The 25,244-nt window shown below is 41.0% G+C and overlaps 2 long non-coding RNA genes across 2 annotated transcripts; one reads left to right on the top strand and one right to left on the bottom strand.

The window, feature by feature from the left end:
• Nucleotides 1-7,528: 7,528 nt before the first annotated feature.
• LOC133554540 (uncharacterized) lies at nucleotides 7,529-9,789 on the bottom strand. Its single transcript, XR_009807136.1, has 2 exons — nucleotides 7,814-9,789; nucleotides 7,529-7,740 (listed from the first exon to the last, which is right to left on the bottom strand). It is a non-coding gene; the product is annotated as an uncharacterized LOC133554540 (long non-coding RNA).
• A 228-nt stretch (nucleotides 9,790-10,017) lies between these two features.
• Nucleotides 10,018-25,004, top strand: LOC133553925 (uncharacterized). The gene is made up of 3 exons (XR_009807013.1): nucleotides 10,018-10,116; nucleotides 15,704-15,777; nucleotides 24,661-25,004. It is a non-coding gene; the product is annotated as an uncharacterized LOC133553925 (long non-coding RNA).
• The last annotated feature ends 240 nt before the right edge of the window (nucleotides 25,005-25,244 follow it).

Raw genomic sequence — 25,244 nt, forward strand, 5'->3', positions numbered from 1 at the left:
GATCGACGGTATCGAAAGCAGCGCTAAGATCGAGGAGCAGCAACATAGATGACGCATCAGAATCCATCGTTAGCAATAGATCAGTGGTTCCCAAAGCGGGCGGTACCGGTGGAAAGATCTGGGGGGTCGGTGAGGAAGAAGGGGGCGGTAGGGGTGGAAAGATCTGGGGGGGCGGTGAGGAAGAAGGGGGCGGTAGGGGGGCGGCAGTCCGAAGTCGAAGTCAGAAGTTTGAACGTTTGTTTGACGATTTGTACACAACACGTGCAGCAGGACGAGTCAGTGGACGACGCATCAGGGTCCGGTTACCACACGCCAAGTTACAGTTATTCAAACAAAACATAGCTCGCCATGCACTCTACCAGTTCCCAAGCCTCTCTGAATTGGATAAGGAAAAAGGCATACCAGACGATGACCTTCAAGTGTATTGTACACACCTGGATGAACTGCACAGAGACATGTCTGAGAGATTTGAGGACATTTTACTGCTTGAAATACCAGACTGGGTGATCAATCCATTCCTAAATGTCGACGGTGAAGAAACTGGAGTGGCAGAGGAAGAACTGATTTCAATTCAAAATGACATTGAGCTAAGGCCAAAGTTCAAAAAGTCATATCAAGATTTTTGGTTACAAAAAAAAATCTCTGACTGCTATCAAGTGCTGTGGAACAAGGTCAAGATGTACTTTATTGCCTTCCCAACATCATATTTAGTAGAACGGGGCTTCAGTGCAGTCGCCTTGCTTCTTTCCAAGCAAAGAAACTGACTGAAAATTACTGACCGCGGGGATCTACGACTTCTTCTTAGTGAGTTCCAGCCTGATGTTGAGAAGCTTATGTCCTTGCACCAAGCACATCCATCCCATTAATATTAAGTGTGAGACAATGAAGGTTACTGGTGGAATGTTTATTTACCATTCTATGTTGCTTAAAACAGTTAAAACTGCTAAAAAATAAATTGGTTTACTAAATTGGGTTTTATTTGTGAAATACACATTTGTGTTTAACCTTTCTCTTTTCAAATTGCAGCATACCAAATATCAAGAAAGAGGTGTTTGTTTCCATATGTGTCTGTGTGTGTGTGGGGGGGGGGTGCGCTAGGAATTCACTGGGGAGCCAAGGGGGCGCCAGCCTGCAAAAGTTTGGGAACCATTGCAATAGATCATTAGTCATTTTTGCGCGCGCTATCTCAGTAGAGTGATTTGCCCTGAAACCGGATTGAAAGGTTTCACATAGATTGTTAAACGCTAAGTGTTCATTTAGCTGCTCTGCAACAATATTTTCGAGAATTTCCGAAATAAAGGGAAGGTGGTTTACCATGAGGTCAGGATCGAGGTTAGGTCTTTTAAGGAGAGGATGAATAACCGCTTTTTTGAATGCTAGGGGAACAGTGCCCGAGGAAAGTGATAAGTTTATAATATTTAGCACTGATGGAAATACAAAAAGCTCCTTGATAAGTTTCCCAGGAAGTGGGTCAAGTAAACATGTTGTTTGTTTTATTCCATTTACACGTGTAAATAGTGTCAAAGCGCTTTGAGTTCCTTAAAAAAGGTAGATAAGCGCTATACAAGTACAACCCATTTACCATTGCAAATCATAATCGCTGGATTAAACATATTGTTAAATGAATACCTCTCTGAAATAGTCTACGATTGTACACATGAACCTCGTGGAGAGGTCAGTGGGTGTAAAAGGTCAAAGCAAACATTTCCGACAAGACCTTGCAGTATTTATGTACCAAACACAAAGAGATGTTCTGAGTCTGCAGGACAATGCTTTGATGCTTTTAAGATGTGTCTGGAACCCTCATTCGTGTGGAAGAAGAAGCCTCACCTTTTCCTCAGGACGTGTTTGGACTTCAGCACTGTGTCGTTTTATTCATTCCCCAGACACAAAGACTTACTTTGATTGTTTGCCAGCTAAGTCAACATTGTACCGTGTCCCACGTTGTTGCATCAGGAAAGAGGCAAACGTCTCCCCAACTCCTTTGAGTGTTAATGTATTTTCCTCTTCCTGACAGGGAGTTGCCAGGTCAATAGATGGCTCGTCTTCACCGACGGGGCCCAGCTTCAGCCTCTCAAGAGTGATGCCACAGCACTTTGCTACACTGCTGTCTGTACAGCCATTATGAACCATTAGAGCAGCTAAATAGTCCACGTTGCAAGCACAGACACCCAAATAAATAATTCTGAAATCAGCACTCCCTCAGCAGACACGTTTATCCAGAGTCAGATTTAGCTTCGCGGGGATAGAAGCAAGTGACAGAAGCTCAACTGCTCTTCCTAATATGACAGATGCGTTTGACTTTGTTTCGTGCATTGAACAAATAGAGCACAGTCTACCAGGTAAAATTATTTGTGTGTAAAACATCCACATACACACAATTCTGATGTTCTATCTACTCCAACCTCTGCCAAATTAGGTAATTTTCACATCAGCATGTTTGTGTCAGAGTTCGTTAGGGACGAACCCCAAGTTGCAGAGACGGAGGCAGGCATTGAACATGAAAACATGATTTAATGAAAATATTAGAATAAAAACACACAAAAGGGTACTAACAAAGGACGCGCACGAGGCGGACAACAAACAAAAGGGTCTTTAGCATGGAAGCTAGCAAGAAACAAAAAGGGGCATAGCGTGGAAGCTAGCGGGTAGCAAACAGGAAAACAGAAGTCGTTACTTGTAGAGTGAAAACAAAACGGAAGCAGGGAACAAAAAACAGTAAGCTACAAACAGATACCGAAAGATAGCTTACCGCTACGCTGCAATGACTCGACATGAAACGACATGACAGGAGCGACAATACAGAAGTCATCGACAAGACAATAATCCAGCACTGACTGGAAGACAAAGCAGGTACAAATAGGAGCGGGCTGATTGACACCAGGTATGGCCAGGTGCCAATCAGCCGCAGCTGAGGGGAAACAAAGCACTCAGGGAGACAAACAGGAAGCTGAACCAAAATAAGAGTGCTGACAGGAACTAAGGACAGGAAATACTAAACACACAGAGGAAAAACTAAAACACAAACAAACTGTCAGTGGCAATACTGACAGTTTGTTAGTTATTGTAAAATTCCCTGTCTGAAAATTGTATACACCAACCTGGATCTTTGTGCTGGGTAGGCATTCTTCTACACACATCCCTAAATAGCTACAATATCGCATTAAGTGACTATGTAATCCGGCTGGTTCAGCTCCTCCTTCCGTTCCACTCGGAACTAAAACATTGGACCTCTTGGAAGAGGGTCAAGAGTGCCAGGAACTGAGCCAAAAGCTGGAACCCTCAACTCCGTGTCCAGTGCAAGCTGGTAAGGTGTTAAGAAATGAGGTTTACCAACATACAGATGGCACAGCCGCACTGGCTGGCCTTAGTTACACCCACCCCCTAAACCTTGTGGTTAGAGTGTCTGCCCTGAGATCAGTAGGTCGTGAGTTCAAACCCCGGCCGAGTCATACCAAAGACTATAAAAATGTGACTCATTTACATCCCTGCTTGGCACTCAGCATAAAGGGTTGGAATTGTGGGTTACATCACCAAAACGATTCCCGAGCGCGGCCACCTGTCAGGCTTGCCCCTGACAGTTTGTCTATGTTTTAGTTTTTTCCTCTGCATTTGTCTGTTTCCTGTGTTTAGTATTTCCTGTCCTTTAGTTCCTGTCAAGTGCTCTTAATTTGTCAGCTTCCTGTCTTGTTCCCTGAGTGCTGTGTTCCTCCTCAGTGTGTTTAGTATTTCCTGTCTAGTGCTCTTATTTTGTCAGCTTCCAGTCTTGTTCCCTGAGTGCTGTGTTCCCTTTCAGCTGCGGCTGATTGGCATCTGGCCACACCTCTTGCCAATCAGCCGGCTCCTATTTGTACCTCCTTTGTCTTGTGTCAGTTGCTGGATCATTGTAGTTGCCTCATGTCACTCTTGTGTCTTTGCTACCTGTCGTGTCTGGCATTATTTCAGCTATTACCTGTCGTGCTACATCTTGTCCTGGTCGTCGTAGCGGTAAGCTGTTTTTGTTTGCCATAGCTATTTCCAGTTTTTCTGTTTGTCATCCTCTAGCTTCCATGCTAAAGTTCCTTTTTGTTTCTTGTTAGCTTCTATGCTAAAGGCCTTTTGTTTTTTATCCGCCCACGTGCGCGCTTTTGGTTTCAACCCTTTGTTTGGTTTTGTCTTAGTATTTATATTAAAATCATGTTTGCTCACTCCATGCCTGCCTCCATCTCTGCATCTTGGGGTTCGTCAACAAATACCCCTGACACCACCGCTGCTGCTCCCCTCACTTCCCAGGGGGTGGAACGAGGGGATGGGTCAAATGCAGAGGGTAGTTTTACCACACCTATTGTGTGAGTGACTATTAGTGGTACTTTAACTTTAACTTTAAACTCACTCATATCTGGGTCTCGGCACTACTCGCCCGCCCGGTCCAGCTCCTGCTTCCGTTCCACCCAGGACTCAAACCTGGGCACTCCTGAATGAGAGTTGAAAGCACTAGTCACAGAGCCAAAAACCTGAGCTGTCAACACGCAAGCTCTTCAGGTGTTAGGGAATGAGGTTTACCAACATACGCACATTGCATATCCTCTGTTACACATGCAACCCTGATGTTTCAGCAACCATTTTGTTATATGTTCTCAAGGACAATACTATAAAATGAAAATATATAAATACAGTATATGAGAACACGCAAACATTATAGGGCTTGAAAGGGCACTTGATTTTGCAATGCATTGTAATGAGAGAGAGAGCAACGTACTTTATTAAAATGGGTCGGGAGCAAGGTGGTAGAGGGGTTAGTGCGTCTGCCTCATAATACGAAGGTCCTGGGTTTGATCCTGCGCTCGGGATCTTTCTGTGTTGATTTTGCATGTTCTCCCCGTGACTGCGTGGGTTCCCTCGGGGTACTCCAGCTTCCTCCCACTTCCAAAGACATGCACCTGGGAATAGGTTGATTGGTAACACTAAATTGGCCCTAGTTTGTGAATGTGAGTGTGAATGTTATCTGTCTATTTGTGTTGGCCCTGCGATTAGATGGTAACTTGTCCAGGGTGTACACCGCCTTCCGCCTGAATCCAACTGAGATAGGCTCCAGCAACCCCCGCAACCCAGAGCAGGACAAGCGGTAGAAAATGGATGGATGGATGGATGGATTGTACAAAAGAAAAAAAAATCAAGGGAATGCACCGAGACAAACTGTACACTGTTCCAAAGGCTTGCTCGCTACCTCGAAAAAATTGGTTACATTGGTAGAATTGTTCCATTTCTGCACGTCCATTGGACAAGAGATTTGTGTAAGCTGCCACTATTGTCGAAGCCAAACTTATTTATATATCATCAACAAAATTACCTTCTACACCGGTGAAGAATGTCAGAATGCAAAGTCTGTTCAGATTTATTGTCATCCATTTAAATTGCACTTAATCCAAGGCTTTCATCTCTTATTTTCGAGATGAGTGAGGGGGCCCAGCCTCATTTAAAAAAAAATAAAAAACAGCCCATTATTACTTTTAAATACTTTGATCACTGTGCTACTGCTCCAAAAATAATACGTATTCATTTCTGCGTCTACCCAAGGCTAAAGGTAAACAGACAACATGGTATTTCTCAAATACTGTACGTTCTTTGTAGTCTGCAGCTAGCTTGGCTAACGCTAACAGCCGATTAAATGCTACGTCCATCCACAAAAAAAAAAAAATTAATCATTTTGATTCAAACTCACAAGTCAAATGCCAAGATCACGCTAATATTTACCAGATGACGGCGTTAAACGCTTTATAACCCGACTTCCTCCAACTCTGCCTTAACGCTGGAAATTACAAAAATCTTACCAAATTCTTTTATTTTTTCCTGAACCAATCATGACCACGATGGTGGCAGTTATTGATGCCGTACAATCGTGCCATGTTTTGAACGTGTTGAAGAAAAAAGACAAAACTTGCAGTCAGCCATGTAAATAAGCGATTCAGAGTCCAGCAAGACCCCCAATGCAATGTGTTTACACATCAGACTTTCAAGCCATATTGTGTAAATAGCTGGCAACACAGGTAAATACACCTTACGGATACCATGTCCAAATTGTTTCCAAAATGTCAATAATTAGTCTGAGGGTGAGCACCATTCCTAATCTAGCACTGCCTTAATCCTTTTGAGCATGGAATCCGCCACATCTGCGTAGGTCGGTGATAGAAATCCTACAATGTGCTTCAACTATGACATTACTATTTTGATTTCGAATTTTTTCTTCACTGTAACTCAAGAGCCTTTTAACAATACAGAACAAATACACAAATAATAAGTAAGAATAAAATGTATAAAACTAGTACAACAATTAGGACATAAAATTATGAATACTAAATTGTACAATCATACCTGGTGTGTATGCTTGAACTACTTTATATATTGTATCTAATCAAACAATACAGACCCTGACAAAAGTATGTATGAAAATAAAATAAAAAATGTATGAAAATGGAAAACGATTAGGGGAAAAATATATTGTTTGTTTTATTACGGTTTCTGACAAAAGTGACACAACCTTTCCTAATTGTTAGAAAGCCAACTGTTTAATATGCTTGTGTTTATGCTTCCCTGATGAGAGTATTGTTAGGATGTTACTGACAATGAATACTGTTGGTGGTCAAGCTACCTCTGTTCTCAATGGGTACTAGGCCCCATTTAGCCTTTCTCGAAGAAAAAGTGGTCTATGCTTGTGTTGCTTTCGGCTGTACGAATCGTTCAAATTGTGAAAAGGATACACTTTTCTTCAGAGTTCCTCGATAGATAACGAAAAAGGGAGGTAGAGTGCAAGATTAAGTGACTCAATGTGACGAAGACCAAGGAGCTGGTTGTGGACCTGGGAAGGAGGAGGAGGAGTACTCTGGCGACCGCTGTTTCCATCAGGGGGGTCGATCTGGACATGGTTGAGGATTATAAATACCTGGGAGTACACATGGACAACAAGCTGAAAGGGTCAAAACACGCTGAGACCCTCCACAAGAAGGGACAGAGCCGTCTCTACTTCCTCAGGAGGCTAGGATCCTTCAACGTCTGTACAAAGATGTTGAAGATGTTCTACGAGCCGGGGGTAGCGAGCACCTTCTTGTACGCCGTGGCCTGCTGGGGCGGCGGGCTGAGAACGAGGGACGCTAACAGACTGGACAAGCTGGTAGAAAAGGCCAGTAACGTGGTGGGAGTGGAGCTGGACTCTCTGGCGGTTGTCAGAGAGGCGAAGTCTAGCAAAACTCCTTGCCATTATGGACAACACCTCCCACCCACTACACTCGGACCTTGCGGAGAGAATGAGCACGTTCAGTGGAAGGCTCAGACTCCCTAAATGCAACACGGAACGACACAGGAGGTCCTTCTTACCGACAGCCATCAGACTGTATAATGTATATGTTCCTTGACTGCACTTAAATGTAAAATATATGTAGAATATATTTATATTATTCATATATTATACATCACATATATAATATATGTCATTGTAACGGACTTCCTGCCGTCCTCGTGTGGGTTGCGGGGACACCTGACACATGACGCATCATAGCAGCATTGATTTATTGTTTCCACAAATATGTTGTCACTTGGCCCTTCGGTCGAGGCACTTTTCAGTGCGCTCCTTCGGCTCGTCTGCTGCCGCTGCACGCCTTTCGGCGTCCGGGGCTTGCGTCCGCTGCGGGGGTGCGTCATCGTTCTTGTCGGGTCGGCTGTCGCGCTTCTGGTCTGCTGCCTGGTGTTTCCTCCTCCGTGGTCCCCCTGGTCGTTCCTCCCTCGCCCTTTTTATATTCTGACAGCAGATAGATCGTGAGCCGGTGTGTGGTATACGCACCTGTGTTAGATTGCCGCTGCAGCGTCGCTCCGCGTGCATCACGCCTCCTCCTGCCGCCGCATGCCCCGCCTCCCAGCCTCCAGGTGGGCCCGCGCTGCTGCTTTCCGCCCGTTGTCGGCGGTGTCTCTCCACATACCTCCCCCATCAGTTCGAGGCCGGGCTCCAGTCCGGCCGAGTGTGCTCCCCCCCCCCTGTTTCCTTACTGGAGCGGGAAAAAAATTGTTGTGGCCTTCTGACTTTTTTGCCTCTTTTCTTTGTCTTTTGTGAGTCTTTCCTTGTCCTCTTCTTTCTTTTCTTGCATTTCTCCAAGAATGTCTTGAGCTTTTCTCCACTGTTCTTCATTCTCAATTTCCTCCTCTTCTTTTCCATCTTCATCATTTTCCAGCAATTATTCAATTATTTCTTCTATTTCAATTTCTTGAGTTACTTGTCGTTCAAGTTTTTCTTTGTCTTCTTCCTTTTCTTGTTCGTCTTCATCACTTTCCAGCAATTCTTCAATTATTTCTTCTTTTTCAATTTCTTGAGTTACTTCTTCTCGTTCAAGTTTTTCTTTGTCTTCTTCTTCCTTTTCTTGCATTTTCCAAGACTTTTTCTCTCAATTTCTTCGTTTTCTTGTTCGTCTTCATCACTTTCCAGCAATTCAATTATTTGTTCTATTTCAAATTTCTTGAGTTACTTCTTCTCGTTCAAGTTTTTCTTTGTCTTCTTCCTTTTCTTGCATTTTCCAAGACTTATCCTCTTAATTTCTTTGTTTTCTTGTTCGTCTTCATCACTTTCCAGCAATTCAATTATTTGTTCTATTTCAATTTCTTGAGTTACTTCTTCTCGTTTAGGTTTTTCTTTGTCTTTGTCCTCGTCTTCCTTTTCTTGCATTTCTACAATAACTTTTTCCTCAATTCCTTGAGGTACCTCGACTTTGTCTTCCTCTTCGATTTCTCCTTCATCTTCATTGTCTTCATCTTCATCTTCTTCTAGGATTTCTTCAATTATTTCTTCTTCCTCAATTTCTTGAGTTTTAAATTCTTGTTCTTTAACTTCTTTATTTTTAACTTCCTTTTCATCTTCAATTACTTCATTTTTATCATCTTCATAATCTTGTAGAATTTCTTCAATTATTTCTTCTTTCTCCTTTTCATCCTCATTGTACTCTTCTTCCTTGTCATAATCTTCATTCTCTTCCAGAATTTCTTCAATTATTTATTTTTCTTCATCATTTTCTTGGACTTCACCTTCTTTTACCTTTCCATCATTATCAACTTTTTTAACATAAATTTTATCAACTTCACCATTAAAATTTTATCAACTTCACCATTAAAGTAACTTTCATCTTCAACGAAAATTTCTTCCTCTTCTTTTTTACCGTAATATTCAACAAAAGTCTCTTCCATATATGCTGCTTCCGGGGAGCCCTCGTCCTCCTTCCATTTGGCCGACAGCTCGCCTCCCAGGTAGATGGCCTCGACACCAGCTTTCCTGGCTTCTTCTTTTGTCGTTTCCGACAATGCTAGCATCATTTGGGTTTCCTGCATTTCTTTTCGAGCAGCCTGGTGTAACTTGCCACGAGAGCCCAGATGACGCCGTCGTCCTCCGCTTCTTCAGGTCTTCCTCGGTTGGGCGCCATTGTAACGGACTTCCTGCCGTCCTCGTGTGGGTTGCGGGGACACCTGACACATGACACATCATAGCAGCATTGATTTATTGTTTCCACAAATATGTTGTCACTTGGCCCTTCGGTCGAGGCACTTTTCAGTGCGCTCCTTCGGCTCGTCTGCTGCCGCTGCACGCCTTTCGGCGTCCGGGGCTTGCGTCCGCTGCGGGGGTGCGTCATCGCTCTTGTCGGGTCGGCTGTCGCGCTTCTGGTCTGCTGCCTGGTGTTTCCTCCTCCGTGGTCCCCCTGGTCGTTCCTCCCTCGCCCTTTTTATATTCTGACAGCAGATAGACAGATCGTGAGCCGGTGTGTAGTATACGCACCTGTGTTAGATTGCCGCTGCAGTGTCGCTCCGCGTGCGCCACGCCTCCTCCTGCCGCCGCATGCCCCGCCTCCTGGCCTCCAGGTGGGCCCGCTGTCGGCCCGTCGGCGGCCCGTCGGCGGTGTTTCTCCACAGTCATATATTATTTATTATTATTATTGTCTATTGTGAGCGAACTGTGGTGCTGAATTTCCCCCAGGTATCAATAAAGTACTTTCTATTCTATTCTATTCTAGATTCTAAGAAAAAATGAGGATAGTATGCAGCTCACACTGCAGTCCAAGGGAGCAGAGTTGAAGAATGCACGAATTTGCAGCGAACACTCCGCTTAAGGTTTGTGTGATGTACTTTTATCTCTAATATAAGTATTATCTTGATATCATTTTTATTTCTTAAACATAAATTTGATGCAAGTGCTTCAAAAAGCACCTTAAAAGAAAGAAAACTTGAGAAAAACCTACAAGACTTTAGCTTTTAGGAAAGGCAGTCCACATGAATGAAACTTTCAGCACATGCACAATGTTGACATCTTTAGTTATATTTTGATAAAGACGGGAAAAAACATGCTACTCGCAACTGCAACAAACATCAACAGACACGAAGTGAAATCGTGAAATGCAACTTTACGAGATGCATATTTATCCAAGAAAGTCTCGATACCTATTTCCTTGACCCAGCCACACACAAAGAAGTTGTACACCTCCACACTTTTTCAGGTTTTTGTCTGTTTTGTCATGTAGAATGATGTTTGGTTTTCACTTCTGGGAATAAGTCACATGTCGGAACACAACCAACTTGGTGAGCGCCGTTTTGTCCCACTAATTTTGGCAGTCTTTGAACTCACTGTAGTTGTGTGGGCTGTGACACAACAGTTTGTTTACATCAATCAATCAATGTTTATTTATATAGCCCTAAATCACTAGTGTCTCAAAGGGCTGCACAAACCACAACACAAACAACAACGACATCCTCAGTAGAGCCCCTATATAAGTTTCTCCGACGCTAGTGTTTTATGCCACTCCTTCTTTGTCTCATTTTGTCCACCAAACCTTTTATGCTGTGCGTGAATGCACAATGGTGAGCTTTGTTGCTGTTATTTACTAATGTGCTACTGAGGCATATGTGGTCAGTGCATGACTGCAAGCTAATCGATGCTAACATGCTATTTAGGCTATCTGTATGTACACATTGCATCATCATGCCTTGTTTGTAGGTATATTTGAGCTCATTTAATTTCCTTAATTGCGTCCTTGGTGTATTTAATTTATATTTGCTTGTCTCATGACACATTATCTGTATGTAGTATTGGCTGCATTTCTGATATTTGTTGGTGTGCCATGTTGTTCCAAACCATAGCTTGCCAAAGATTGTAATAAATCCATTATAAGACAGCCTGCCGTTTCCTCTAATTACCTCGGGCCATCCTAACACAGTAATTTCCAGGAATTACCTCACCCTCTGGGAAGCCTTCGTTTTACCAATGTTTTCCAATGTTGTAAAAATGTGTAAAATAAATCTTAAAATGTCAACATTTCTGTCAACGAAGATTAGCGTCAGCCTGCGACACAGTCATTTTGATAATAGACTTGTATAGACCCTCACGCAGGGGCGTCACTAGACCTAATACTGTGCTGGGGCACACCTGGGGCACAAATAATTCATGTGAGTGTGCAAAGTGAGCAAGCAAAAACATTTTTAGCACTTATTTATCATAAAAAATACATAAATAGTGCTTTAAACTATGAAATCATATCAGATTATGTTGTATAGATCTTTGATTAACCACCTGAAATTAACTAATTCATTTGACCTACTTGTGCACTTTTTTACTCCAGACTTCTAAGCTGCTACTGGTAAAAACAAAAAGGAAGAGCAATGAATCTTTTTGAAATGTATATTGCAGTAATCATCTGCAAATTTAACATCTACAAAAGTAAAACAAAAAATAAAGCACCCCTACATCTCTGGGTTATTTTATATTATTTAATTTCCATTTATGGCAATGTGGTTAATCCTATTTCAGATACACAAAACTGTAAAATATACACAAAACAATAAAGCCACAGTAGTAGAATAAATGAACAACTGTTGTGTGTCTGTTCAGGGAATCATTTTCTGAGAAGTAAACTTGAACGTCTCGTTTTCATTTTTGCAAAGTGGTCAATCACTCTGGACAGACATGGGAATATTACACTAACTGTTATACAGTTGACCAGTGGTTCCCAACTGGTGGGTCGTGAAATAAAAGTGGATTGTGTGTCATTTTCAGTGAGTCACAGTCAGATGTGTGCATGAAAAAAAAAAAGTTCAGGGAGAAAAAAATCCAATTGTGGCAACAAAACCAGATATTTTTCGCCATTTTTCTAGTGACTATTAGTGAGTATTTTAGCAAAAGGCAAACCGACTAACAAGTTGGAGGAGGACTCAGGGCAGACATGAAAATATATTTTTGAAAAATCTAAATGGGGCAACAAAACCCGATATTTTCAGCCATCTTTCTGAAAACAAATACAGAAATGTTACAGATTTTTCTGGAAACAAAACCAGCTGTAGCTATTTTTCTGGTGACAAAACAAGATTATTTTAGTCAAAGTCGCACCGATTAACAAGACGAGTCTACTGTGCTATTTTTCTGTGAAATAAACTTGAATGATTTAAAAATTTGGCTCACGACTTGATATGGAAAAATGTTTTTTTGAGAAGCACTCAACTCACACATGCTTACTCCAAATCATCATTGATACAGAACCAGCAGACAATAACCAACATTATGTTTCATGTTCATTGGAAATTCCCCCGATAGCTCGTACAGCAAATTAATATGTTTCTCTTGATACAAGGAATAACGTTAGCTAACTTAGCATCAACTTAAGACAATGATGTTGCCTAACTAGCTAGGACTTCACTTACATCTCTCTTTCCTCGCTTCTTCTTCCCTGCTGCGGGCGAATAACTTTTTTAAATCCATCTAGGAGTTACAGTTTGAGTCAAATCAAAATCAAAATAATGTAATTAACAAATTGTTGTTGGCTAACGTCACCTACCTAACGCAGTGATTCTCATCCCCTCTCTCCCTCTCTCTCTTTCAACTGAAGTCCCATCCACATGTGAATAAATTACCATATTAAGTAGCCATGTGCTCATTGTTAGTGGAGTGAATACAGTAGCAATCAATTACCATACTAAGTAGTATGTGCGCTGTTGTCTTTGTTATGTAGACTTAAAACTCTGAAGCGTTTTTTTTTTAATTGGTGAAATGTTTACTGGGGCACTGCAGATCAACAGTGGGGCACGTGCCCCAGTGAAATATGTCTGGCGACGCCCCTGCCCTCACGTCATGTGTTGCCTTCATTATAAGACTTATATAAGGCTTGTAATGTTTTGCGGCTCCAGACAGATTTGTTGGGTTTTTTTTGGTCCAATATGGATCTTTCAACATTTTGGGTTGCCAACCCCAAACATTTAGTTTTGTATCATTCATTGAGCAGTCATGGGCAGAAAACAATATGGAAAAAATAAAATGACCTGGATGAATGACAACATCCATATGATCCAGATGGTTGGATGGTGTTTGTATGATGAGTCACAATTGGCTGAGTTTGGGGCAAAGCATTACGGACTGGTCAATCAGATGCAAGGTAAGGCGGGTTATCAAAACTAGTAAGCAAAATCATAACAGTCACGACTCATGTCACATGATGACGAGGGAGTCAGGGACAGAGGAATGCTTCAAGCTGACCACTCCAAAAAACAAATATTTTAAAATGGTAGAGGGATTCTCTCCCGCGGATTACAGTTTTATTTTAGTAATGACATGACATGCAGGAAATCCACAACAATGCATGTCCTTAACCACATTTAGGCAAATGTAGGCATTTAGAGAAAAAAATGCCCAAAACTTATTTTTAGTCGTTTACTCTGTAAAAAAAAAAAATCATAACTGCTCTGTTCATCTGAGACATGGGTGTCAAACTCTGGCCCGCGGGCCAAATTTGGCCCGCCGTGTAATTTCATTTGGCCCTTGAGGCAATAATAAATTACATTAGAGCTGGCCCACCGGTATTATACAGTGGCGGTGCCGCTGCATCACCGCATTCAGCGCTAGTTCTCATACTTTCCAACCCTTCCGATTTTTCCAGGAGAATCCCAAATTTCAGTAACCCACCCGAAAATCTCCCGGGGCAACCAGTCTCCCGGATTTCCACCCGGACAACAATATTGGGGGCGTGCTTTAAAGGTACTGCTTTTAGCATCCTCTACAACCTGTCGTCACGTCCGCTTTTCCTACATACAAACAGCGTGCCGGCCCAGTCACGTGATTTATGCGGCTTCTACACACACACAAGTGAATGCAAGGCATACTTGGTCAACAGCCATACAGGTCACACTGAAGGTGGCCGTATAAACAACTTTAACACTGTTACACCACATTGTGAACCCACACCAAACAAGAATGACAAACACATTTCGGGAGAACATCCGCACCGTAACACAACATAAACACAACAGAACAAATACCCAGAACCCCTTGCAGCACTAACTCTTCCGGGACGCTACAATATACACCCCCGCTACCAACAAAACTCGATTTTGCATGTCACTATAAAGTTATATAAGCCTTGCTTGTTCAATATTCAATGCAAAACTTGTTTGGGTCCCTATTAAAAGGTTAAGTTGTTCAACTTTGGAACGCGGCTTTGTTCAGTTTAGAATTTTGGCCCACTCTGTATTTGAGTTTGACATCCCCAATCTAAAACGTGGGACACAAATTTAGGAACAGACATTAAGGTGAGTTGAGTTCATGAAAAGTTTTACTGCACATAACCATTACCAAATGTTCCCACAAGTATTGTTGTTGTTGTTGTTTGTCAAGATATTGTTATATACTTGTTTTTTTTGGGGGGGGGGTTATACTGAAGATAGAGAAAATGAATAACACTATAGGAGCGGGCCAAATAAAAGGCAAACTAATTTAAAAAAAAAAACAGTGAAGTTGGCACATTGTGTAAATTGTAAATAAGAACAGAATACAATGATTTGCAAATCCTTTTAAACCTATATTCAATTGAATAGACTGCAAAGACAGGTAAACTGGTAAACTTTGATATTTTTTGCAAATATTAGCTCATTTGCAATTTGATGCCTTGCACCATGTTTAAAAAAAACTGGCACAAGCAGCAAAAAAGACTGAGAAAATTAAGGAATGCTTATTAAACACTTATTAATTCACAAACAAGGATGGGGCGAGGGTCACCACTTTGTCAACTAATGCGTGAGCAAATTGTAATTTAAGATTTTAGAACAACAATTTCTCAACAAGCTATTTAAGAACAACATTTCTCAACAAGCTACTGCAAGGAATTTAAGGATTTCACCATCTACGGTCCTTATTATCAAAAGGTTGAGATAATCTAAAGAAATCACTGCACGTAAGCGGCAAGGCTGAAAACTAACATTAAATGCCCGTGACCTTCGATCACTTAGGCGGTACTTCATCAATAAATGACATCAGTGTGTAAAGGATTTCACCACATAGGCTCAGGAACACTTCGGAAAACCACTGTCAGTAAAAAAAAATATGTTTCTCAGTTTGAACATTAAAAACCTGTTGTCTTTGCAGTGTATTCAATTAAATATAAGTTAAAAAGGATTTGCGAATCATTGTATTCTGTTTTCATTTACGATTTACACAACGTGCCAACTTCACTGGTTTTGCATCACTGGTTTTATCCTTCACCAGATATGCTCAATAATATTGATGTCTGGTGACTAAGCTGGACCATCCTGAACCAGTTTGACCAGCTTTGCTTTCAGGAACTTGGATGTGCAAGAAATTTGTCTTTCGTGTGATTTGGGATGTAATTGGCACCAATATTTTTCTTGACACTTCAAGCAGTTGATGTTGCCATCCACTCTGCAGGTCTTTTACACACCAATACTGTCAGGGACTTGATAGAGGAAGGACACAAACGCTGAGTTGGCAGACAAGAACAGGTGAGTTTATTATCAGGCAAGGGTAGGTACACAAAGGCCAGTCCAACACAGCCAATGTATCCAAAAGGTGGCAGGCAGAAGACGAAAGAGAAAGCTGGGATGTGACATGAATTACAAATCAATCTTGTGGCAGTTTTTGACTGTTTGCCTTTTCTGCGAGCTGTGGCAGTTGACTAAAGAAATATATTTGTTGTTTTCTTCTGTCTTATGTTGGTTTGTCAGCACTAATTTGTCCATTGAGACCACTGCATGAAAACCTTTATAAAACGGTTGTTGTAGATGCTGGAATTTCTGAAAAATGGCTGGCTCTGGACAGTCAAAGTAACCAACAGTCCTCTTGAACAGTTGTCTTACGGGGTTTGCCTGACATGGGCTTGTCATTAACACCAATTTCTTCAAATCTTTTTCCTATCCTCTCCTTTTGAAGTTTGAATAAATCGAAAATGTCCGCCAACTCAGCAGCAGGTTTTCAGGCCCTTTGAGGATCAGCACTATGGTATGTTGTTGAATCTTAATCGAGTTGTTAGAGGTCAGGTTGTACTTCAGGTCTGGAGGATTGTGGTTATCTTTATACACACCTGGAAATAGATTAATTGCGCTATTTGTCACAAGGCAAACTCTAATCTTTGATTTTGAATCATTTGAAGACATGTGGCAGGACTTTGTCCTTGTAAAATCAGATGTTTTGGGCTTTACTAAGCTGTGAACATCAGGACAGATTTTGACTGTATTACTTGCCATAAAATGAAAATGTTTTTCTTAGCAATCGATTGATTAGAAATAAAGTTATGTTCCATCTATCCATCCATTTTTCTCGCTTGCCCCTCTGGGGGTCACGGGGTGGCAGTAGTCTATCCAAGTATTCAGGCGAAAGTACACCCTGGAAATGTCACTAGCTGATTGCAAGGCCATAGACAACTTTCAGATTCACACACTAGGAATTCAGTGTTCCCAATCAACTAATCAGCAGAAGCATGCCTTTGGAAGTGGTAGGAAGCCGGAGTACCCGTAGAGAACCCACACAGTCACAGGGAGAACATGAAAATTCCACACTGAAAGACCTTGACCAAAAAGTTTAATCTAAATGCGTGACTTTCCTTTGACTCTGACTCATTTTCTAGTCCAGTCGCCAGTCAGGTGGCACGTACATGTGCATAAAAAAACGTCCATATGTTGATATCATTGAGCTGGTGGATGTTAGACACCTTGCGTTCCTCCACCTTTAGAAAAGCAGAGTACATGTTGGAATTTATACATCTCAATGAAGTGCGGCACAGACAGCACTCATGCAGTCTCAGACCATGATGCTACCACAACTATAAGCAAGACCCAGATACCTTGCTAACCACTTGGGTTGCCAGCAATTTAGACAAGACATGGTTGCTCTTATGAAGTTGGCTTACTTATTTTTGTGGAACACTATATTAAGATAACTGTAGCCGCTTATTTGTTCATTTTGCGACTGTTCAAGCCCGAGTTCTGGTTGTCTTCCGTCATTGTGTACTGTGTGTGTATTCGTAAAGATCATGGCGGTCATGTGTTCCAGGTTGATGTCTAAAGTCAAGGTTATGTTGTTATTACGTTGGGGGTAGTGTTTCCTGCCAAGCCATGGACTATAATAGGAATGAATGACTTTGCCTGGAGGCTGTTGCAAGGTCAGCAAAATAGGTGAACTTCTTTCCTGGAATCAATTTAGGCTCAACTGAGAAGAGCGTCCAGTGTGTTGAATGATGAGGCCTCAGGCCTTGACCAGTCCGTATAAATCAGACCCTCAGACTAGGGGTTGCAGTGTTTCGTCACTCAAGACTCGTCCACAGATGTGAGCACATCTGCACACAACCAATCCCCTTTTGTGCTCTGTAGCACTAACGATGGGAAACAAAAACACAAGCCGAGCGATTTGTCAAGACCGTTTATGATATAAATATTATTGTCTCTTTTATTTGCTTTAACTTACAGTATATACAGCTTGTTTACCCAAGAAGCTGGGAATGCACTTCTTTTCTGTACATGTATACAAGGCATTCAGCACTTTATTTATGAGCATAGTTCATCCGAGTCAAGTTTTTTTTTTTTACCAAATATAGCCATGCTTTTATTTTAATTGTTTGTTATCAATTCTTCTGAAATTCTCTCCTCATTCTTTACAGACGGCATTTATTTTTAAAAGAGCTTACCCCGAAGGCCGCATCAGAGGTAGCTTTTATAGTGTTCGGCCACCTTGTTTTCATTACTCAGGGGGCAGTTGTGTTTAAACCTCAACTAAAACCTGAGTTTTTTTGGTTATTTGTTTAAAGTCAAAACAGGCGTCTGATAAAAGCCATTTTACGGGAGATTAATGAACTTGCTTTCATTGGATTTATGTGCGATGAAACGGTTCGTTGTGCTCTGTCTGCTGCCGCTTCATCTGCAGTATTTTATGGCTCACCGCCAACTGTGAGCAGAAAATTAAATCGTACTCTTTTACAGTGGCAATTCTGTGAAATAAGCTCAAATATAATAGGGGGTCCCATTACAGAGGCAAAGAAAGGCAGAAATGTGGAGGAAAGGGGTGATTTCTCCATATATGGTTGTTTTTTGACAAGCAACTGGCTGGACAGGCAAAGTGGATTAGTGGATGCTCATGCAGGACAGGAAGAGTGAGGTAAGCGCGAGAGAAAAGCACAAAGGCTTACAGGGATCACCGCGGGTTTATTCCCTCTTCTCAAACTGCTGCTCTACTGTACATATACCATAAGTCACAATCTGAATGCCTGGACATCCGTGAATTACCAAAACAATAACTGCCATTGTAGTGCTAGCTAGCGTGAAAAGATACAGTGTGTTTCCAGGGGCAGAGGGCGTGACTGCATGTGAGAATCTTTTGTGCGACGCCACTTTCCACACGGCTGAGTCTCACTAAGCCTGTTGGGTGTCTGCCCCCGAGATGTTGTTTTACACACCGTCTGCTCGGCCCCCCACATACGCATTCAGATATCTCATTCTGCTTTAAACTTGTGGGGACCAGCAAAAAAAACATGTTTGGCTCACTTCTCATATCCTAGTATAGTATATTGTTACATGAGTGTGTGCACAGTGCACATGTCATACTGATATATTGTACATAATTCCAAAGGTATCTCTTAGCGTTCCTCCACATGTCCATGATTCTAACCGTAGTAAAAATAATAATATTAGTAACAGTTTCCACCCATTAATTTTCTGTACCACTGGATTCAGAGGGAGAGACAGACCTTGGACTAGTACCCAAAATAATTGCAGTGTCATCAATGGGACTGCACAAATGTCAGCTTTGTCAACCATATCATTCAGTTCAGTTCAGTTGAATTTCAGTTTATTTCGAACTAGGGCTGGGCGATATGGCCTTTTTTTAATATTTCGATATTTTTAGGCCGTATCACGATACATGATATATATCTCGATATTTTGCCTTGGCCTTGAATGAACACTTGCTACATATAAACAGAGTAGTATGATGATTCTATGTGTCTACATTAAAACATTCTTCTTCATACTGCATTAATATATGCTACTTTTAAACTTTCATGAAGAAAGGGAAATCACAACTAAGTCAATTGACCAAAACTGTATTTATTATACAGTTATTAAGCAGTGGCACACACATTCATGCCATTTCAAAACAGAACGTGCAAGATTGTCAGAGACATTTTAAAACAAGCTATTAGTGCACTTTTGTGCATGATGTCACTAAGATGACATATCAAAACAACACTAAATTAAAGTGCACTTTTTGTACAGAACGTCACTTCAATAGTTTAAAACAAATAAAGTGCACTTTTGTGCATGATGTCACGCAAGATATTTCAATAACTGTCAAATAAAAATGATCTGCATAATAGGAAATCAAATCGTGTTCGTCCTTCGCCATGTGGTAGGTTACTGCGGACATTATCTCCTTTTGTTGTTGACTATTTTTCCATACGGTGTTGATCTGGACATGTTCGCCTCGGCATAGCGGCATAGCTCGGTTGGTAGAGTGGCCGTGCCAGCAACTTGAGGGTTGCAGGTTCGATTCCCGCTTCCGCCATCCTAGTCACTACCTTTGTGTCCTTGGGCAAGACACTTTACCCACCTGCTCCCAGTGCCACCCACACTGGTTTAAATGTAACTTAGATATTGGGTTTCACTATGTAAAGCGCTTTGAGTCACTCGAGAAAAGCGCTATATAAATATAATTTACTTCACTTAATTCACTTCACATTTTGATGGTGTGGGTGTGTGGCACCGAATGGAGATGTTGACATGCAGAGTAAGCACTCTTCATTCTCTAGCAGGTGACCTTTCAAATGATGCTACATATTAGCACTAATGCTACTTTTTGCATCAACTCTTTTGCCCCACACTTGACAAATTACGGTTGTCTGTTCGACATATTCCCACTTAAGGCCAAACCACCGCCAGATGATGGACTTCCTGCTGTTTTGCTTGGGAATGAATTCTTCATCCATTTTTTACCAGATTTGCACCTTCTTTCTCTCGTATTACCGCTCGCACTACAGCTAACGTTACCCATGCTGCTACCTCTCTGTTCCGCGAGGGCGTATACGTATGTGACGTATGTAAAAAGGTGCGATTGCTGTCTGTGAGAAGGAGAGACAAGAAAGAGTGGGAAGAGCCTGTAGTGTAATGCCCGCAGCTAAAAGCAACTGCGTGAGAACATATACTCGAATATCACGATGTAGTCATTTTCTATATCGCACAGAGACAAATCGATATATTGCCCAGCCAGCCCTATTTCGAACATGCGATCGATTCAATGTAATGCATCACATATTTCCAGTTGTTTCATTACTAAGAGTTAGATTAAGAACCTCTTAAGTTATTCCAAAATGAATTCAATTTAATTAAAGAGGGTAAAATTATAGTGTCACCTCAGCTAAATAGTGCACCAACATATAGGAGTGTTTACAGAAAAGAGCTGTCTCTCTACTCATTGGTATGCTTTTAGTTGCAAGCAAAAAACTGAGTGACAAGCATCCCCCATTAGTTGGAATGACAAATGCCACAGTGATCTCCCCAAAACAGCAGTTTTTGCTCAGTATTATTAGTTTATAGCCAAAGAGGCACATCACTTTGTTTTCCAACCATGGGAAGAGAGAGAGTGAATGTGAAGGACAGTGCTAGGAAATATAATGAAATGACATGCATTAAATAAATAAATCATCAAAAACATGACAGAGCGTGTCATCAACCTGCCAAAGCAATTCAAGCGTATCACAAGCAAAATGATGTTTAAATAATATCTAAACGGAAGAGAATTATTCATGGGATTTATGGAAAGCTGTCTTGTGGTGTGTTTGACAGCGAAAGCAGCTGGATGGTGACACCATAGAAGTCCACTCTCCAAGGTAAATACCGTACATTATTGTTACAATACTTAAAAAAAGTACTGTAGTTGTTAGTAGTACTGTATTAATGTAACATTTATTATTGAAAAGTATGTTTTCCAACAAAAGAAGTATGTTCAAACCAGTTTGTTTTCACCAATTTAACTGATTTTAATTGTTTTTTAATGGGAGATGTTGATTTGAGGTTGTTAGTGTTTTAAGTTGAGAGATACATCACAGGGTCAATTGTGCTCATTAGTGGAGGTATTACTGTAACTCTAAAGTTCCAGAAGAACTTTGCTTAACAAATCCTCATCGTTCAAGATGCCATGACTGATACGTGCTTAGCTCCACAGACCTTGGCAACATTTTTTGAGACCTTGGAAAATCCAAGGACACTTCTTCTCAATTCTAACTTTCTGTACCATGAGAAAATGTTCTTTTATCGAGTCAGAACAATGCCATCATGTTTTGGCAGTTAAAATACATTGGCACTGAAAAAAATGGAACTGTCAAGCTGCAAATAAAGCATCAATTTATGTAATTTATTGTGTTTTTTTTTAAATGTTAATGCAGAACATGCTGAGAGAAAGTGTTTTGCGATTGAAGCTATTCCAGCAGCAAGAGTCCTTCAAACACAAATCAACTCATTATGAATGCCCCCTCAAAGACCGTCCCATCAAGTTTCCAAGAAAAGTTTACAAGTAAAAATTAGGAATATGAAATTTAAAAACAAAGACTCTGGAAAAAAAAATATGGTCAGTAAAAAACGATGGACTTTAGTGCTGGGTATTGACAATAACTTCTCGATTTGATACATGTCACGATACATAAATGGGACCTATGGTGACCTCTTTTCTGACTTATAAATGCTGTTACGATGTTACATACTCGTGTTAAATTAAAGCGTTAAATCATGAGGTTCATGCATTTGGATGGCTTTTTTAACAGAGAGCCATTTGGGATGTCAATCTGGACATGCTGGACCACAAGGAAGTATGTTACATATAGATTAGAATCATCATAGGACTCTTAAGTCGCAATTAGGGATGTAATAATATGACAATCTCATACTACAGTTGATGTAATCAAAATTATCACGGTTGTCATTATCATCACAATCTTGTTAAATATGCTCAAAAAGTACTTATACACTCATTAAAGTATTTTAACCAAGTTTAATTTCAAAATGAATAAATAAACAGGCACACCATATTTTTCCAATGGAAGAAGAAACATTTTCCTAAATCAAGTCTGTGATTGCCCAGTAAAATGGAATAGTCTTTTGCTTGAGAAGGGATGGGGGAGCGCTCTCAAAGTGATGATTAAGAATTTTAAAGTATTAGGTTGATTGGCAACACTAAATTGGCCCTAGTGTGTGAATGTGAGTGTGAATGTTGTCTGTCTATCTGTGGTGGCGACTTGTCCGGGGTGTACCCCGCCCTCTGCCCGATTGTAGCTGAGATAGGCGCCAGCGCCCCCCGCGACCCCAAAAGGGAAAAAGCGGTAGGAAATGGATGGATGGATGGAAGATTAAAAAAAATGATCGTATGTATTAAACAGAAGAAAACCTAATTGATCATAAATCTGTTTACTTAAAGGTAATTTGGCCATTCATGCCTGTGTCTCTGGACCTGCCTGTTCTAACAGAGCACTTATCACAGCCTGTAAGTTCAAAATGTGTACGATTGAAAAGCTTAGTTGTTCAAACAGCAATATCTTTATATATTTTTACACTGGGATGGGGATGTAGCCGATAACTCCTAATGGTTAGTAATATGGCTTCACATTAAAACTATCGAAAAACCATGATTGATGACTGCACTTTGATAAACTCACAGACTGACTGCCGCCAGCTTTCTACCTTATATGCTAACACAAAAATAAAAAGAGATTAAACGTATTTCCCCATTAAGAACTTGGGGGGCTGTGTTAGCTGGGCGGCAGCCGAAGACAGGGCCTTTGGCAATCCAATCATCGGCTGCAGAAGATATCTGTTAGGACGTGGAACGTCACCTTGATGGGGGTGGGGGATCCTGGGGCTGAATCTAGTTCTAGCTGGATCTAGTCGGTCTCACCCCGACGTACCACAAGGGCTCTGGAACCAGTCTTCTCGAGAGGGGCTGGACTTTCATCCACTCTGGCGTTGCCAGCAGTGAGAGGCAATGGGCAGGGGTAGCTATACTTGTTGCCCCGTGTCTCAGAGTAGACCATGCTCTGTGCCTCTATTGTCGAGGCAGCTGATCATAGCTGTGGCCACAAGGTGTTTGGTGCGTTTCATGGCAGTAATCCCAGAACCGGTTGGTCAACGCCAGCGGTAAGGGATGGTGTCAATCGAAGAAAGAGTTCTATCGGGTCCTTTTGGCTCATGAGACCCCAGAGGGAGCAGACTTTAAGAGATTCATCACATTATCTTTGAGGCCCAAAGCTCCCCTTTCTAGCTTTTATTCTGGGTTCTCAAGCTTTCTATGGTTGCCTGTAGGCATGTCATATCTGCTTCCTGATCTGATTTTAGTCTTGCCAAATCTTATTTTAGACTTTCCACATCTTATCTTAGACTTGCCATTTCAGAATTTAGACTTGCCACATCCGCTTTCATGGTTGATTTCAGGTTGTGTAATTTTTGTAAGACCAATGTGAATGTGTATCCTGTTTGCAGAAACTCCTTGCGCCAATCAGCGCTCAGGTGGAGACGTCAGCCCGTCCCAAACTCCCACAGTCTGATCTCCATATGGCTTTGCGTTGCTAGGCAAATTGCTGTGTGTCGATCTTACAGTGCTTCCAACCCGTTTTTGTCAGCGAATCTGTTCCTCCCACCAGACCAAGAACAGTTTGAAACTCTCCTGTACCATCGATCACATTCAACGGTCAGGAAAACTTCAAAATTATTGACAAAAGAATAAAATAAAAATACAAATAAATAAATTTAAAAAAGAGTAAAAAAAAGAGCATGTTTTGATGGCATGAAGTGACAATCATGGGAAATAATTGTTTGACAAAAACAAATTTAACATTGTTGAACCATAATATTACATACTTGACACAACTTCATCGGGGGATCAAACCCAGCTGTGCAGACTTGCCTCATTCTGGAATGTTCCATCTCTATTGAGACTTTTATCCAATGTGACACCACCACAGACAGGTACATAGCAGCGGTGGCAAAGACGAATAGAATTACAAATGCCTATGTGACATGTAGCAAAGTGGTTGGAACACGTTTTACACTGTAACTCATTATTTAATTGGGTTGAACTGTAAACTGATTAACTTTGGAGGTTCAATTGAATTTGGATGCATGACAAAATCATATAACATCGGTTGTTGGAGCCCTTCGAAAAGCAGATTTGCAATTCTCATCCCAAATTAAATTAATTGGTACAAAAACTACTTCAATTCAGTTTTGTTTAATTTGACCTTAGATAAGGATAAACCAACAGACAAACAATTCATGACCAAGGAATTACCTTCCGGCGGCTACAATTATTCGGAAACAATAACAAAAAACTCTAAATACTGTATTTTCCTCCCACAGTGGTCGGTAATCATGCCTTGGAACTTCATCACACAGCTACAAGAAAGAAGGAGAAGCCTGCAGCCTTTTTGCAGTATTTGTTTGTTCTGTCCATTCAATAATGCACAACTTCCCACAGTTTAATAGGTTACTCCAACTGGGAGTGTCTGGATTCCCTCCAACTCATGTATCCTATTTATTATCAACACTGGGATGTCTCCATTGTCCTTTAGCTGAGGTAACTGCACGTAAAAAAAAAAAAAAAAAAGATTTACACGTGCTGGGCCCATGAGTGTGTGTTTATGCAGATAAAGACAAGAAAAAACTATTCATAGGAGAAAGTTATTGTACTTATTGTACTCTGTTTACAGAACACGATGCACAGTTTACATTAGTGTCATGAGACTGTGTGAATAAACAGTTCTTATTAAAACCAAAGACTATTGTCAAAATAAATTGTACATTTTTTGTTAGTGACAAATTGTAAGTACAAAATGTTAAATCGATTCACTTCCATGCTAGTGTGCAGTAAAATTGTGGCTCATAGGACGTTCTGTAATGTGTTTATGAGGTAATAATAACTGACCTCATTAGCAGCTTAACCA

Source organism: Nerophis ophidion, linkage group LG06, assembly GCF_033978795.1.
Source record: "Nerophis ophidion isolate RoL-2023_Sa linkage group LG06, RoL_Noph_v1.0, whole genome shotgun sequence".
NCBI classification, from domain to species: Eukaryota; Metazoa; Chordata; class Actinopteri; order Syngnathiformes; family Syngnathidae; genus Nerophis; species Nerophis ophidion.